Source organism: Balaenoptera physalus, assembly GCF_965194825.1.
Source record: "Balaenoptera physalus genome assembly, chromosome: 2".
In the NCBI taxonomy this organism is placed as follows: Eukaryota; Metazoa; Chordata; class Mammalia; order Artiodactyla; family Balaenopteridae; genus Balaenoptera; species Balaenoptera physalus.
In genome coordinates this window covers 164,769,617-164,786,624 of record NC_138883.1, presented here as the reverse complement: position 1 = coordinate 164,786,624, position 17,008 = coordinate 164,769,617, and the positions used below count along the sequence as shown (strand labels likewise).

The 17,008-nt window shown below is 38.7% G+C and overlaps 1 long non-coding RNA gene across 2 annotated transcripts in view; it reads left to right on the top strand.

Moving 5' to 3' along the window:
- The window catches only part of LOC309655023, a 69,272-nt gene extending 52,768 nt beyond the window's left edge, over positions 1-16,504 (top strand). The window contains exons 4-6 of one of the 2 annotated variants that reach the window (XR_014260545.1): positions 6,610-6,731; positions 7,491-9,417; positions 10,544-16,504. This is a non-coding gene — a long non-coding RNA (uncharacterized lncRNA). The remainder of the gene's footprint in view (positions 1-6,609; positions 6,732-7,490; positions 9,418-10,543) is intronic. The other variant, XR_014260546.1, reaches the window with a different exon arrangement.
- The last annotated feature ends 504 nt before the right edge of the window (positions 16,505-17,008 follow it).

Genomic DNA, 17,008 nt, shown 5'->3' with positions numbered 1-17,008 from the left:
CTTTTATTCTGCTCCATGGCAGCTATTTCCACCATTCTGTCTTCCAGCTCACTTATCCATTCTTTTGCCTCACTTATTCTATTGATTCCTTCTAGGGTATTTTTCATTTCAGTTATTGTATTGTTCATCTCTGTTTGTTTGTTCTCTAGTTCTTCTGGGTCTTTTTAAACATTTTTTTCTCTTCTCGGTCTGTGCCTCCATTCTTTTTCTGAGATCTTGGATCATCTTTACTATCATTACTCTGGATTCTTTTTCGGGTAGATTGCCTATCTCCATTTCACTTAGTTGTTCTTCTGGGGTTTTGTCTTGTTCCTTCATCTGGGACATATTCCTCTGCTGTCTCATTTTATCTCACTTTCTGTGATTGAGGTTTCTGTTCTGCAGGCTGCAGGGTTGTAGTTCTTGCTTCTGCTGTCTGCCCCCTGATGAATAAGGCTGGTCTAAGAGGTTTGTGCAGGCTTCCTGGTGGGAGGGACTGGTTCGTGCCCACTGGTGGGTAGAACTGGGTCTTGTCCCTCTGGTGGGCAGGGCCATGTCAAGGGGTGTGTTTAGTGAGCAGTTGTGGGCTCAGGAAGACTTTAAGTAGCCTGTCTGCCGATGGGCGGGGCTGTGTTCCTGCCCTGTTCATTGTTTCGCCTGAGGCATCCAAGCACTGGAGCCTACAGGCTGTCGGGTGGGGCCAGGTTTTGGTGAGAAAATGGTGGCCTCCAGGAGAGCTCATGCCAATGAGTACTCCACAGAACTACTGCTGCCTGTGTCTTTGTCCCTGCAGTGAGCCCCACCCCACTCCGCAGTAGACACTTCAATACCAGGAAGTAGTTCTGGTCCATGCCTCTATGAGGTCACTGGTTTTTTCCCTGTGTCCTGGTGCACACGAGACCCTGTGTGTCCCCTCCAAGTGTGGAGTTTCTGTTTCCCCCAGTCCTGTGGAATTCCTGTGATCAAACTCCACTGGCCTTCAAAGCAGATTCCCGGGGGGATCCTCCTTCTGCTGTCAGACCCCCAGGCTAGGGAGCCTGACATGGGGCTCAGAACTTTCACTCCTGTGGGAGAACCTCTGAGATATAACTATTTTCCAGTTTGTGGGTTGCCAACCCGGTGGGTATGGGATTTGATTTTATCATGATTGCGTCCCTCCTACTATCTCGTGGCTTCTTCTTTGTCTTTGGGTGTAGGAATCTTTTTTGGTAGGTTTAAGAATTTTTTTGTTGATGGTTGTTTAGCAGTTACTTGTGATTTTGGTGATTTTGTAAGAAGAGGTGTGCTCACAACCTTCTACTGCCATTTTATCTCTGCCTCTCCCAAATACAGTTTTGATCCCCTTTTCTTTCTTCTCCTTCAGGAACCCTTATGATGCACAGGTTGACACACGTTATACCATAGATCTCACATGTTGCTTTCATTTTTTCAGATTTGTCTTCTGTCTGCTGTTTTGATTGGATGATTTCCACTATTTTATCTTCCATATCATTTATTCGTTCTTCTGCATAATTTAGTCTGCTATTCATTGCTTTTAGCTTGACTTGTACCTTGGCAACTCAATTGCAATTGAGTTGTCTAACATTGTTTGGTTCCTCTTTATAGTTTCTAGCTCCTTGTTGCAGTGACCTGCATTTCTATCGATAATCTTTCTTAATTCCTTTAGCATTTTTATTACCTCCTTTTTGAACTTGGGGTCTAGTAGACTGGAGAGGCCTGTTTCATTGTTTCTTCTTTCAGGGGATTTCTCTTGTCCTTTTAATTGGGAGCAATTCCTCTGCTTTTTCATTTTATTCAAATTTCTCTGTCTCTATAGATTTACGAGAAACATTAACTACTGTGGTGTTGAAGGGCTGTTTTTATGTGGGAGCGCCCCTGTAAAAACTGTGTGAGTCCAATATTTTTGGTGTGAGGGCTGTTTGAAAAAAGACATGGCAGACATACATACCAAAGGGTGTGGTGGCTGTCATCCCTTTGATAGGGGGTGTGATTGATTGGTGTTGCGGTGACCGGAGCCTGGTCTGGAATTGGGTGCAGCCTCCTCTTTGCTGTGTGGTTGTCACAGACCTGTCAGGGGTGGGGTCTGCTCCCCCGTTGTGTGAGTAGAGCCCCTGAGGGTCAGGTTTGATAAGGTTCTGTTGCCCTTGTGTGTGTGCTCTGTCCCCAAGGAGGTGAGCACTCAAGTGAGGCCTGTGTGGTCAAAGACAACCTATGTACAACCATACAGGTATCCTCAGTTCTACCCAGAAGCAGCCCAGTGTTGCATCCCTTTCTCCATTGTGTTCATCCCAGATAATGCTAGGCTGGTGCTAGGGCCTAGGGCATTGTGGCTGCAGGAATAGAGGTGGTTGTGCTGCCTCCTAGAACCTGGGCTGCCTCTACAGTAGGACTCTCCCAGGGCCTGTCTGCCCCAGATCCAGCTCCCAGCTGTGGTGTGAAGTAGGTGGGACTGAAGCACTCCACTGGGAAAGGGCCCACTGTATACTCCTCCCTAGGGGCTGTCCGCAGAGTACACATGATTCTGTGATGCTGCCCGCCACCCGGTGTGTGCACCAACAAAGTGGCTGTTGCTGGACCCACCCTTGGACCCACCCCCACTGTGGGAGCACTGATAATAGGCTTAGATATCATCCACATCCCCACCGTGTGCTCACTCACGAAGCCTGCCACCAGAGCTGCTTGCTCCCTGCTGTGAGCATGCTGACAATGGAGCTCCTATGACAGAGCCACGCCACTCCCTGCATGCACTAACAATGGCAGCCTGGACCACACTCCAGGCCCTTCAGGCTGCCTACGCAGCTAGACCAAGTCCTCTCTCAGAGTCCTTCCACTGAAGCCTGAGTTTCAGCACCTAACTGTTGCACATACTAGCAGCCCCACCTGGCACGTGTTTCAGGCTGGGAAGTGCAGCAAAGTGGCAGCCGTCAGCATGTGTCTCTTTCTGCCCTGATTGCTAGCAAGCCAGCAAGCACACCTCCTTCCGAGCAGAGACCAGACCCCTTCAGCTCCCTATCTGTCTCAGCAGGCCTCCCAGATGGTGAAGGGGTTCCCAGGGCAAGGGAACCTTTCCTTTTTCACAGCTCCCTTCCAGGTTTGCCAGTCCTGTCCTGACGCTTTTATGTTTTTGTCCTACCCAGTTATGTGGGGATCTTTCCTGCAGCTTCGGTTGTATAAGAAGTCTTCTGCCAGTTTTCAGTTGGTTTTCTGTGAGAATTGTTCCACATGTAGATGTATTTTTGATGTGTTTGTTGGGGGGGGGGTGAGCTCCACGTCCTTCTACTCTGCCATCTTGGTCTCTGCCTCGCTTTTAAGGGTATTTTTAAACGGAGAACCTTTACTTTCATTAAATTGTATCCATGTTTTAAATATAAAAGTAATTTACGCCAATATAATAGAACAAATAGTTACTGTAATTAGTCCTCATGACAATAACACCATTTATTGAAGGTCTACTATATGCACATGCTTTATATATGTCTATACTTAATCTTCACAATAATATCAAGTGATGAATATTTTAATACACATTTTATAAATGAAAAAACTGAGTTTCTAAGTATATAAGTAACTAGTTCAGCGTTATGTAGCTAATTAATGATAGAGCCAAGCTTTTAATCCAGGGTTCGTACACATACACATTTTCCACTATGCCATGCTGTGCCAGTCAAGCATTTCTAAGGTTAACAGGTCTCCTCAAACTCTCAGAAACATTATTAAAAAAAAGAGGAAAAGCCCACAGGTGCCAAAAATTCCAAATATTTAAAATTCATAGAAGTCAACCCACTCTAGCTTCTCTAGCTCTATCATGAGGTCTGCAATGCTTGCGGGTCCCTTTAGGTGTCACTAACAGGACTAACGCAGAAGCAGAGAAAATGCACATAGGAACAATAAAGGTGACAGAAGAAGAAAAGAGAAAGAAAAGGAGAAATGAAGGGGAAGGATGCTTTTGGTGAGGAGTGGGAATACCACCGCCTACTGGCTACCAGACACCCCCATTTGTGGGTACACTTTAACACTTAATGCATTTCTGATAATGTGTGAAAGTCTCATGTAAAGCAGTCAAATATTAGGCAAATACAGGAAGTTTCTCTTAGAGTCTGAAGAATAAAAAAGCTATCTTTTTTTGTTAGACCTAATCGTCAATGATGAAATTCCAACATTCTATACATGTTCTTAAATTTGGTTTTTTGTTTTGACAGTCAAATGCATAGTATACTTGCTTAAATCTAGTGAGAATCTCGTTACAATATAATTTTTTCAAACATTTTCCAATGTTATTTAAAATAGAGTAGGCTTATGAGTCATACTTCTTGCCCTCTGAGTCAGAGTGTTTTCCAGTTTTCATATTTTTCATAAAAGGATAAAAAATGTAGTAAGATATTAAAATAATTACAAACACTAGTAAACATAAATGGTGATGTTACTGAAATTGAACTACAGCCTGAAAGATTTCCTTTTTTGTGACAGCTTAAAATGTCTGTCAGCTAATCATAAAGGTCTAAATTCAGAGTAGTGAAGGGTTTTTAGGGACATTGGTGGATAGTTAGTGAAAATTAAACTGCTATGGAAGATGAACACATAAACAGAAATGCCTTTAATTACCTACGTTTTTGTCTCCTTGGTTCAAACTCTCTGAGGCCATCCAGTGTCTCCTTAATTACACTTCATCAAGGACAGAATTGCCTTTTCAAACCTGAAGGGGTCAAAAGTTCATTTCACTCTTTCTTTCTGCTCTACATTCATTAGCTTTTCCCTTAAAGCATCAACAGAGTAAATGCTCTCTTCTATACACCATGGAAGAACATATGAATGAATCCGGCAGTCTTCCCTCAAGGAAGACAAACTCTGAACTCCATGAGAATGCAAAGACTGGTTGTTCACTGACTGTTCTTATCTTAACGGCTGAATTCCAGTAAGTGAAACAACAGCTGGTATTTTATCAGTAGGCATTCAACAAACACTTGTTGATGACTATTTCTAAAACTGAGAAAGTTTGTTCGTTGACCCAAAAAGGAAGGAAGGAAGGGAAAAAGAAAGGAAGATACAGAAAGAGAGAAAGAATGAGATAGAACAAGAAAGAGAGAAAGAGAAGGTGGGGGAGAAAGAAAGAAAACTGTAGGATTTACAGCTAGGGGAAACCTTAGCAATTATGTAGTCTATGAAAAACCAGCCAAGGTATTCCATTTAGCAAGTGACACAGTTAAGAGTAATATTTTATTTATAATTCCCAATACAGTGTTTTCTCAACATTACAGTAAAATAAACAAATGTGTATTAAATACTTAAGATGAACCCAGCCATGTTTAGGCTTTAAAAGAATATAGGAAAAATAACATATTAAATCTCCCAATCTTTGCAGAGTACACTGCACAATAAATGCTATCTAGAATAGTAATAATAATAATTATTATTAAGTAGTTTATATTTAGAATTCTGAGGATGCCTCATACTAATAAAACTATAACTACGAATGCCTCTCTCAAGAATTAGGAAAATAAAAGATAAAGGAATCATCAAACTGAACTTTAAACAGCACCATAACATTACTATATTTCACAATGCTTAATATATTAGTCTTAGTTCTTATAAATAAACAGCTTACTGAACATCTCTCAATGTCATGAGGCATTTATTCTTTAAGATAAACTAAGATTACTAATATTTCCTTTTTTAATTCACTTATACCTTATCTCTAGAGCTCTTTGGAGGCATTAAAATTTTTCTGCTTCGATTTTCTAATGGTGCCTTTCCCTGAGGCTGTTATCCAATAAAAAAGCAGATTAAGCGGCACAGAGTACACTGCTCAGTTTTTCTGAAGTAAGCTAAGTAGCATCTCTAAGGTAGGCCAAGTCCTGAAAAAGAACTTTCCTAATACCTGCATAGCAATGGCAAGTACACTCAGAAACTTGCTTCAGGGAGTGGTACTTTTTATTACTTGTTTTGTTTCTGGTTGTTTTTGTTTTGCTTTTGAAATAAGTAATAAAAATGTGAATCAGTATGGAAGAAACTTTTTGCTGTAAGAACAAGTAACAACTTGAATTTGTCTATATAACAGCTGCATGAGAGGCCATGTTTATACAGTACAGTATACTACCTGCACCAGTTGGGGGTGGGGCAATATATAGTAATAACTCACATCTGATTTATGTATCTTTGTTAGTACTTACTGAAGTGTGGTTTAGAATATAAATTTGCTTATTTCTTAGTTTCCATATCTGAATTGTAAGCTTCTTGAGGTTACGAGTGCCTGATTTGTTCATTACCTGATGTTCCTAGCCCACATCTTACATATTATAAGTGCTGCTCTAAAATATTAGTAAATTTAACTAATAATTAGTTAACTTCAGACTTAATTATATACATTACAAATTATACACTATAAATTATTTAATGTTGTCACTAAAATAAACCGTTTTAACATTCAAAAGGAATTCATGTTTGTTATGGAATATTCAGAATATTTAGAATATAGTATAAGCCATAATAAGAAATAAAATTTTCATATGGCCTCACAAATAAGAATATTTGTTCATTCAACAATATTGAACACCACCAGGAGTTAGGTACGTCTTGCTCCAGGTGTGGGTAACATGGCTGAAAAATTATGACACGCTCCTCCTGACTTTACAGAGCCTATGTTCCAGAGACAGACAACAAACAAAATTCAAAACTGCTGGAAGGAGCATGTTCTGGCACAAAAGTTCTGAAATGGCAAGAACTTGATATGCATGAAGCTTTTGTTGCTGGAAAAGGTAAGCAAAGGGTGAGGTGGTACATGCAGGTGCTCATGCAGGCCACTGTTAAGAAGCTGAGTCTTTATGTACATAGGAAGCCACTGAAAACTCTTATGTAGGAAGCCGATGTGGCTTTATTGAAGAAAAAGCAAACAAACATAAAGGTAAAACCAAAGCAAACCACACTGGCACACTGGCTGCTGTAAAGAGAATGGGTGATGAAAACCGGAAGAAAAGAGACCTGATAGGGAGTTCACTGCAATAATACATCTACCCAGGAGATGATGACAGCTTACATTAAAGGGATAGCAGAGGAATGGGAGAGAAGGTGATAGGTTCAAGATGTACTGTGGAAAGAAAACTAAGAAGACTGGCTGATAGATTAGATGTGGGGAGGAATCAAGAATGACCCTAGGATTTTTATCTGAATCACTAGGTAGACAATAGTTCTGTTTACTTAGATGGCAAGAACTGAAGAAGAAATAGTGTGGAAGATCCCTCTACCTGCCACACAGTTCCACTTCTCTCCTCCTTCTTTGGTAACAACCTTCAGAGTTTATATTAAAGATGGAAATGGGTCCAGCTAAAAATATTTTTGTCTTCTTTTCCTTGCAGCTAGGTGTGTGCCCATTGGCTGGGTTCTGGCCAACAAAACATAATTGGAAATAACGTGAGATTTCTGGAAAGTTTATTTCAAGCTAAGTGATGTTCTCTTTTCACTCTTTTATCTTTCCCGTCTTCCTCCTGAAACCTGAACATGATGGGTGGTGTCCCAAGACCACTATGGATACTGAAATGATTTGAAAGACAGAGGCACCTGCCAAGACAGTGTGACTCAGAAACATAAAAAAAAACCTGATGACCAAGGAGCCTTCATAACAGCTTTGAATGAAGACCTTCAGCCCTCTTTCATATAAGAGAGAGAAAAAATTTATATTTTTAAGTCATTTTATTGATAGTTTCTTTTATTTGCAGCTGAATTCAATCTCCACTGATACCAACTGGCTTGAGGAGAGGGGTGAAAAATCAAGAACTATTTCTGAAACACTAAGTTGAGGTATCTATTAGACATCCAAATGGACATGTCAAATAAACAACTGAATATAGAAATCTTGTCCTAAAATGAGAGACCAGCACTGGAGATACACATTTGGGAGCTACTGGTGAGTTAAAGCTATGGGACTGATAAAGATTATATAGATAGAAAAGGGCCCAGTCCTGAACCCTAGGACACCCAGATTTAGGTATCTGCACAAGAGAAGGAGCCAGAGAATGAGGCTGAGAAAAGGAGTCCAGTGAGGTAGTAAGAAAATTCAAAGATTGTGGTTTCATAGATGCAAAGGAAGGAAAATATACTAAGATATAGGGAGTTGTCAATTGTACCGAATGCATTCAGTAGAGAATTGAATTCAATGTAGAAGGAGTACATGGGAGGGCTTTAGTTTCCTGCAATGTGGAAAAATACATATCCTGGAAAGCCTCCCAACAGAAAACTTAGAAATACTGGACAAAGTACAACAAACACCTTCTTAAATAGGTAGCTAAGCTACAAGAAACTAAGGAGAATCCTAAAGGGTAGACAATGAAGAGGTGTTAAAGAAGAACAAGCTGAAACTAAAACTGTTTGGTTGCCCTTGGGTAATTTGCCAATCACCATTTAAATTTTTCTTAAAGAAAGACTGAATAGAAACAAAAATATTAAGTATTTGTAATATATGAAAATAATCATAACAAACAAAATGAACACTTACAAATACCTTTCAAGTCGCCTCTGAGCCCCTTATATTACCCTTTCCCCTCCTTGCTAAGAGTTAACCCCTTTCCCAAGTGTTATTACTACCTTCACTTAATAGCTTCATTAAAGCTGTGGCCCCAAAAAAGTTACTATTTATAACGTGTTCATAGCAAGTTTTAATCTATGTTTAAATGAATTCAGTCTTTATGTTATTCTACAACTTCATTTTTTTGGCTTAATTGTATTTTTCTGATGTTTATCAATGCTGTTACATGAAGCCACAATTTAGTAACTGATGATGAAAGTAACACTGCAGTGCTGTGGGAAAAAGATGGTTTTGTCAATAAATGTGCAGGCTAATTGGAAAATACAAATGAAACTTAGCCCCTACCTAACCCAGCTCACAAAAAATAGAATGGTGGGTTTGAGAGCTAAATGTAAAAGTTAAAACAATCAAGGATCTAGAAGGTAACATCGAAAATCTTTATGACAACAGAGTACAAATATATTTCTTAAATTAGATGCAAAACTTACTAGCCCTAAAAAAGAAAGAGGACTGCATTAAAACTAGAGATTTTTGTTCATCAAAAGATTACTAAGAGTGTAAGAGAGTGGAGAAAGTATATGCAACAGGTATATCCAACAATGAGTTTGTAATGAAGTATATTCAAATAATTTTTACAAATTAACAAGTTTGACAACCCAATAGAAAAATTAGCAAGAAATCTGATTAAGAATTTCACGAGAGTTTAACTAAATGACCAAAAATTATAAGAAAAGGTCTTGACGTGATTAAACAGGAGGAAAATGCAAGTAAAAACCACATGAGGTACACAATAGAATGACTGCAATTTAAAAATGACAATTCCAAATGTTGGAAAAGATGTGGAACAACAGAATCTGTCATGCTGGTGGGATAATAAATTGATACAGAAACTTTGGAAAATTCATTGGCAGTTTGTATTAAAGGTAAGCATTCATATATCCTCATGCATGTTTCCATTCTTAGGTACACGCCTAGCAAAAATGCATATATATGCATTGTTTACCCAGAGGCATGTCCAAGAATGTTCATAGCAGCATTATTTATATAACTCTAAACTGTCCAAACTAGAAACAAACCAAAATGTCCATGAACAGTAGAATGGATAATTTTCAGAATATCCATAGAGCCAATACCTGACAATAATGAAAACTGTAGCAAAATGCAACAAAATGAATTTCACAAATACAATGTTGAACAAAAAGCAAGACACAAGAGAATACATACTTACTATTCATTTTTAAAAAGTACAATAACTCACATATGGTGTGAGACATAAAAAGAGTAGTTAACCTTTGAGAAGAAGGGAGGAGTAATGATTGGGAGAATCATGAGAAACTATGAGGGAGGTTTCTGGATGGCTGGTGACGTTCTATATTCTGATCTGAGTGCTGTTTACATAGGTGGTCTTATTCATTTCTGCCATCTTAGCAACTGAGAATAGGGTTAAATACCATAGGTTTGCATTAAATGTTTGTTGACTAAGTTTTGTTGAATTTAAGATGAGAGGGAGCCTTATAAATGAGATCATAGCTGTTATATTATTTCAGCACTCCATAATATATATCTCTACTGAAACCAAGAAACCAAAAGTGGTTCGCTTATGCTTCACAGATCCTCTTTTTTTTTTTTTTTTTTTAATTATTTATTTATTTATTTATTTATGGCTGTGTTGTATCTTCATTTCTGTGCGAGGGCTTTCTCTAGTTGCGGCAAGTGGGGGCCCCTCTTCATCGCGGTGCGCGGGCCTCTCACTATCACGGCCTCTCTTGTTGCGGAGCACAGGCTCCAGACGCGCAGGCTCAGTAATTGCGGCTCACGGGCCCAGTTGCTCCGCGGCATGTGGGATCTTCCCAGACCAGGGCTCGAACCCGTGTCCCCTGCATTGGCAGGCAGATTCTCAACCACTGCGCCACCAGGGAAGCCCTCACAGATCCTTTTTAAAGCAAGGAAATGTTTGTCAACCATAAACACTTTTATACTTTTTAAATTTTTAAATATTTAAATTAGTAATTTCTGGATTTTTTTTTGGCCGCACCACACGGCTTGCAGAATCTTCGTTCCCCGACCAGGGATGGAACCCATGCTCCTGCAGTGGAGATGCAGAGTCCTAACCACTGGACCACCAGAGAATTCCCAGGAAATCATCTTATTCACATTATCTTTTTCCCTGACGATTACAAATAAATTAGGTAATGGGAATGAAAACGTACATCTGGTCACTAAATTGGTTTCTAGTGGGGATAACGAAGTCCTAAATGACTTTCACTGAATTTCAGGAATGCAATGTTAAAGTTAGCTCTGGAAGTTTTAGAAGGTGCCAGGAGAGAAAAATAAAGCTTAAAAATGTCCCTAAAATAATAAGGCTTCCAGCTTCACACTAACAGGAGGTTCTAATGAATAAGTTGGAATGCTTAGGAACTGTTACAACATAACAAATGGAGAGTTAAAGTATTTCCTTCTTCTAAATGCTCTCAGAAAAATAAACAGAAAAACACTTCCTCAAGAACTACTGAGCCATAAAAATTCAGGACATTTCAAATTTATGAAATATTAAAGAAAGACAGGAAGTATTGCACATGAAAAAAAGAGTTCTCTAATCTTTTGTCTCCACAGTAAAGAAAGGAGATGGATTTCAAAGGGAAAAGGAAAAAAACCAAATATGCACTTTTACGTTCTCCTTTCCCGTAATAAATAACAATTAAATTTCAGGTTTTCTATTTGCAGGTAGAGAGTGGATACTCTTCATTATGACAAGGTTGAGAAAGAAGGAAATCATCTGAACCTTCAATTATACTTTGAAGCAGACTCAGACTGCAACAACACTCTATAAACATTCAAACATCTAAAGAGGCCATTAATAAATAATCGCCTGAGATTTAACAGCAATAACAACAACAACAAAATCCCAAATGCTCCATAGCTACAGACCACTCTTCCAGCTCCAGGTAGCCACCTCCATGAGTATGCTCCTATTCAGAGGAACCAGGAGTGTAAAGGATTTAGCTCAGTGCAACCATTAAACTCACTGAAAAACAGCTCAAAGCACATGTCCTATCAATGGGTATCTATATTGCCATTTATCATTGTCAGTATTATAATGGAACACACATCTTGAGAGGCAGCTAAGCCTCATAGTTCAGAACACAAGTTCTAGAGCCAGACTGAGTATGAATTCTGCCTCCACCACTTATAAGCTATGACTTTGGGCAAGTTGTTCAACCACTCTGGCCTGCAAAACCATTAACTGTGAAAAGGAAATAATAATGTGTCTACCTCAGAGATCTATAGGGATTGTGATGGTTTATGTGTCAACTTGACTTGCCACAGGGTGCCAAGATTAAACATCATTTCTGGGTATGCTGTGAGGATATCTAGGGATGAGATTAGCATTTGGATCGGTAGACTCAGTAAAGTAGATGGTCCTCCCCAATGTGGGTGGGCATCATCCAACCCACTGAGGGCTTGAATAGAACAAAAGGAGGAGGAAGGGGGAATTCATCTTCTACTGCCTCGCTACTCTAGCTGGGACATCACGTTTCTTCTTCTGCCCTTGAACTGGGATTTATACCATCAGCTCCCCTATTTCTCAGGTCTTCACATTGGGTCTGGGTCTCTAGCTTGCAGACAGCAAATCATGGGGACTTCTTAGTGTCCATAATTGCATGATCAAATTCCTCATAATATGAAACAAAACCAAGAGGAGATATATACCTGGAGAACCCTAATACAGGGGTTAATGAGTTAATACATGTTATCTAGCACCTAGAAAGTCCCCAGTAAGTGTTAATTACCCTCATTGTTATTTTCATTACTATTACTGTGTAACCCAAAGAGTAGGAACAGCTCAAAGACTTACGAACTTTGTTCTAAGAAAGAAGGACAGTCAGTCATAATTAAATGGATTCAAGAAATCAAAACACATCCTGGAAACCAGGGCTGCTGTGGGGGCTGAGTGTGGAAGAAAGAATCAGTATCCAGAAAGGTCTTCCCCATGACTTCCTGGTCTTTAAAGGAGATATTCTACTAGCAGTAAGGCCATCCCAACTCTTTCTTGTGCACAGTGGGAAAAGATATGGGAAACCTCAGTGAGACGTCTCTAACCACTATCCACATAAAAGGAGAGAAAAACACTGTGAGGCTGAGAGGTAACACCTTGAGGCCAGGTGGTGTGAGAGATGTATGATGATGAGTGAGCAATGGGACAGAGGACCCAGGTGAGGCCACTGGAGGACCACCTGGCCACATATTCAGAGTTTTGCTTCCTGCTAACAACTTTAAGGAGTTTTAACAATATTCTGTCAAACTTACGCCATCTCCTCTGTGAGCAGCTCCCTGCTCCCAACTCCCCACCCCCTACCCCTAGGTGACGGCAGATGCCTCAAGCCTTTCATGGGTAGCTAAGGGATGTAAGGCCAACCTCACTATCTGCTTGAGTTTCTGACTCTACTATGCAACTTCTGCCAAAGATTTCAGGGTAAGACTTACGGTAGGGAAAAATACTGCCTCAGGAGGGAAACTGCAAGATATGCAGACTTAATGAAGTTTGACTTTCACTAAAGGTAGTGAAAACGGGGAATTTGGGTGATTGATTTGTTTTCAAGCACTTAGGACACAATACTCTCCTTGGTTATATATTACTGAAAGGACTCATAACCAATGGAAGGTGAAGGGCGGAAGTCCTGGTTCTCACCCAGCATCTGATAAAGGTCTCCCTTTTGGGCTCATAATGACAGAACATCTCGTGAATATTTAAAAGGAAACACCTTTTTGGATACGGATTCAAATAAATGAACTTATTGTACAACAATGAACTCTTCTTTGCCAGGACCCCCTCCTCCTCCTCCCTGCTTCCCATATACTTCCAGGTTCTTTTGTAGGCACTGATCCATATCACAGTTTTGAATATATATATGTGTATATATATATACACACATATACATACACGCACACATATATCCAGCTTTTTCCTGAGTGGGGTTGAGAGGGTAGGCATGGGGTAAAAATAATACACCTTTATCTTTCTTTACAAATTGTAAATTAACTCAATTTTCTAAGCTTTCCCCCCACCCCACCCCTTTTCTGTCTGTATCAACACAGAACTTGTTTAGCCAGAGGAGTTTGTTGTGGTGAGACTGTCAAATATATGAATAGACTGTCGTCAAACAGCCTTGAAAAAACAAGTATTTGTTCACCATATGAAAGCACATTCACACAAACCTCTCTCTATCAAATCACTGAGCAAATATTCTTAAAATCTGTAGTGGGATAGATGTTCTACATCAAGTTTACAACAAAACAACAACAAAAAACTCAAAATGTATTATACACGAGGCACCATGCTTAGCATTGGTGTGGATACAAAGGTATGCAAAACCTGTACTGTCTAGGTATACAGTAAAGCTATGAACTTGGGCCATTTGCTTAATGTCTCCTGGTGGGCTTCAGTTTCTACTTTCTTACAACAGGACCGAATTGACACACCTCTGTGGTTGTATCTACCCTTAAAATCAACCTAACTAGAATGGTCAAACATATACACAGGATATTTAGCCAATAATGTAAAAATACAAAGAATGTTAAGTGTGTGACGAGTGTTATTGCTCCTATACGAGTTCAGAGGAAAGAGTTCACTGCAGGCTGAGTGTTGCAGGGAAGGCTTCCAGGAGGAGGGAGGACCTCACCTGGACACTGAAGACAGAGTAGGCACTGGACGGCCATGAAGACAGGATAGGGAGTTCTATCAGTAACTTGGCAGCGCATTTGTGGGTGGTAAAGACTGGATGCGATAACATGAAAAGGAAGTTTTATTGAGAGCACAAGGTAGGTTTGGGGAAATGTATTGCAGTTTGACTATGATTCATCCATTCTCCACTTTTCTTTTGTATGAAAAATCTCAAACTAAGAAACATGCAGTGCTCTGTGGGATAAAATCATTCTGGCAATGCTATTAATTGTTTATTTTTGTAATTTTCTAATTGTATTATGTATTTAATAGAATATAAAACTGAAAAATCAGCTTTCATAACATTTTCCAATTTGGATTTTTTCATACAGTAAAAAAATGCTAGCTTTATATATTAATAAACCATCTTAAAGTACTGGACAATACTAAATATCAAATGAAAAATAACTAAAAATGATTTTGTAAAATATTATTAGTCTGCCAATCAACAAATGTTCATTTGGCACCTCCTACATGCTAGGCTCCATGGCAGGAGCTGGGGCAGATACGAACAATAAATGCGTTCTGGCTGGAATAAGAAACACTGATTTGAAATGCTGAAGAGGGTGTGGAGAAAAGGGAACCTTCCTGCACTGCTAGTGGGAATGTAGCTGGTGCAGCTACTGTGGAAAACAGTATGGACATTCCCGAGGAAACTAAAAATAGAATTACCATATGATCCAGCAATCCCACTCCTGGGCATATATACAGACAAAACTACAGTTCAAAAAGATACATGCACCCCTATGTTCACAGCAGTACTATTCACAATAGCCAAGACAGGGAAACAACCTAAATGTCCATCGACAGATGAATGGATAAAGAAGATGTGGTATATATACATATACAATGAAATACTACTCAGCCATAAAAAAGAATGAAATAATGCCATTTGTAGCAACATGGATGGATCTAGAGACTATCACACTATGTGAAGTCAGAAAGAGAAAGACAAATACCATATGATATCACTTATATGTGGAATCTAAAATATGACACAAATGAACCTATCTATGAAACAGAAACAAAATCAGGGACATAGAGAATAGACTAGTGGTTGCCAAGGGGGAGGGGGTGGGAGAGGGATGGATTGGAAATTTGGGATTAGCAGATGCAAACTAGTATATATAAAATGCATTAAACAACAAGGTCCTACTTTATACCACAGGGAACTATATTCAACATCCTGTGATAAACCATAATGGAAAAGAATATGAAGAAAAATGTATGTATGTACAACTAAGTCACTTTGCTGCAAAGCAGTAATTAACACAACATTGTAAATCAACTATACTTCAACAAAATAAAATAAGGTGTACATAACAAAACCTGGTGCTCTGAATCTGACCTCTTGCATTTCCTCTAGGGGAGGTCTCTATAAGAGTGAAATGACCTTATACGTAATAGAACTTGGATATTTATGTTCCAACACATATATAATTTTCACTTGTGGGACAAAATGGCTCTGTAAGAATATGTTTATTTTTTGAATCTATTTCCTCTTTTATGATGCAAACTTTGAAGTGATATTTCATAAAGTTTCTGCCTTCTCAAATTTCAAGGCATATCTCCTCATTCACATGTGCCAAAATTTGATGAAAGTTAATTATTTCTGTGTATCCATCTGGTTCATGTCATTATACATCTCAATAAATAAATAACAATTAAAAAAAGAAACACTGGTTTGAAATGCTGGAGAGGGTGTGGAGAAAAGGAGGTCCTCCTACACTGTTGGTGGGAATGTAACTTGGTGCAGCCACTATGGAAAACAGTATAGAGGTTCCTTAAAAAACTGAAATTAGAGCTACCATATGATCCTGCAATCCCACTCCTGGGCATATATCTGGGAAAGATAAAAACAACTAATTTGAAAAGATACATTCACCCCAATGTTCACAGCAGCACTATTTACAATAGCCAAGACATGGAAGCAACCTAAATGTCCATCAACAGATGAATAAATAAAGAAGATTTGGTATATATACACAATGGAATACTACTCAGCCATAAAAAAGAAGGAAATAATGCCATTTGCAGCAACATGGATGGATCTAGAGATTATCATACTAAGTGAAGTAAGTCAGAGAAAGACAAATACCATATGATATCACTTACATGTGGAATCTAAAATATGACACAAATGAACTTATTCTCAAAAATGAACTTATTCTTGAAACAGAAACAGAAAACAAATTTATGGTTACCAAAGGGGAAAGGGGGTGGGGGAGGGATAAATTAGGAGTATGAGATTAGCAAATACAAACTACTATATATAAAATAGATAAACAGCAGGGTCCTACTGTATACCACAAGGAACTATATTCAATATCCTGTAATAAACCATAATGGAAAAAAATATGAAAAAGAATATATATATTCAGATACATATGTATATATATCTGAATCACTTCACTGTACACCAGAAACTAACACAACATTGTAAATCAACTATACTTCAACAACCAAATCAAAACACCCACTGGTTTTGAAACGAAGAATAGCTCAGTCAATAGAAAAATTTAAATACGTCTTTCTGATAACTGAAGAATGTTGCCATTTATATGTACTTTATCCCAAAGAAACCTGAAAATATTTTTTACCTTGACTTATTAATATTGAATCTGTCTTGATACATACAGTTAATTACACTACACAAATACATTTTTATACTTGCCAATGCAGAATATTTAAATTATGTTGATTATTCCTATTTTACAGAGGTGACCAAACTTATCATACAACTGTTTCAAAATATCCATTGATTAGAAGGAAAGGAATAAAAGTCTCATAAA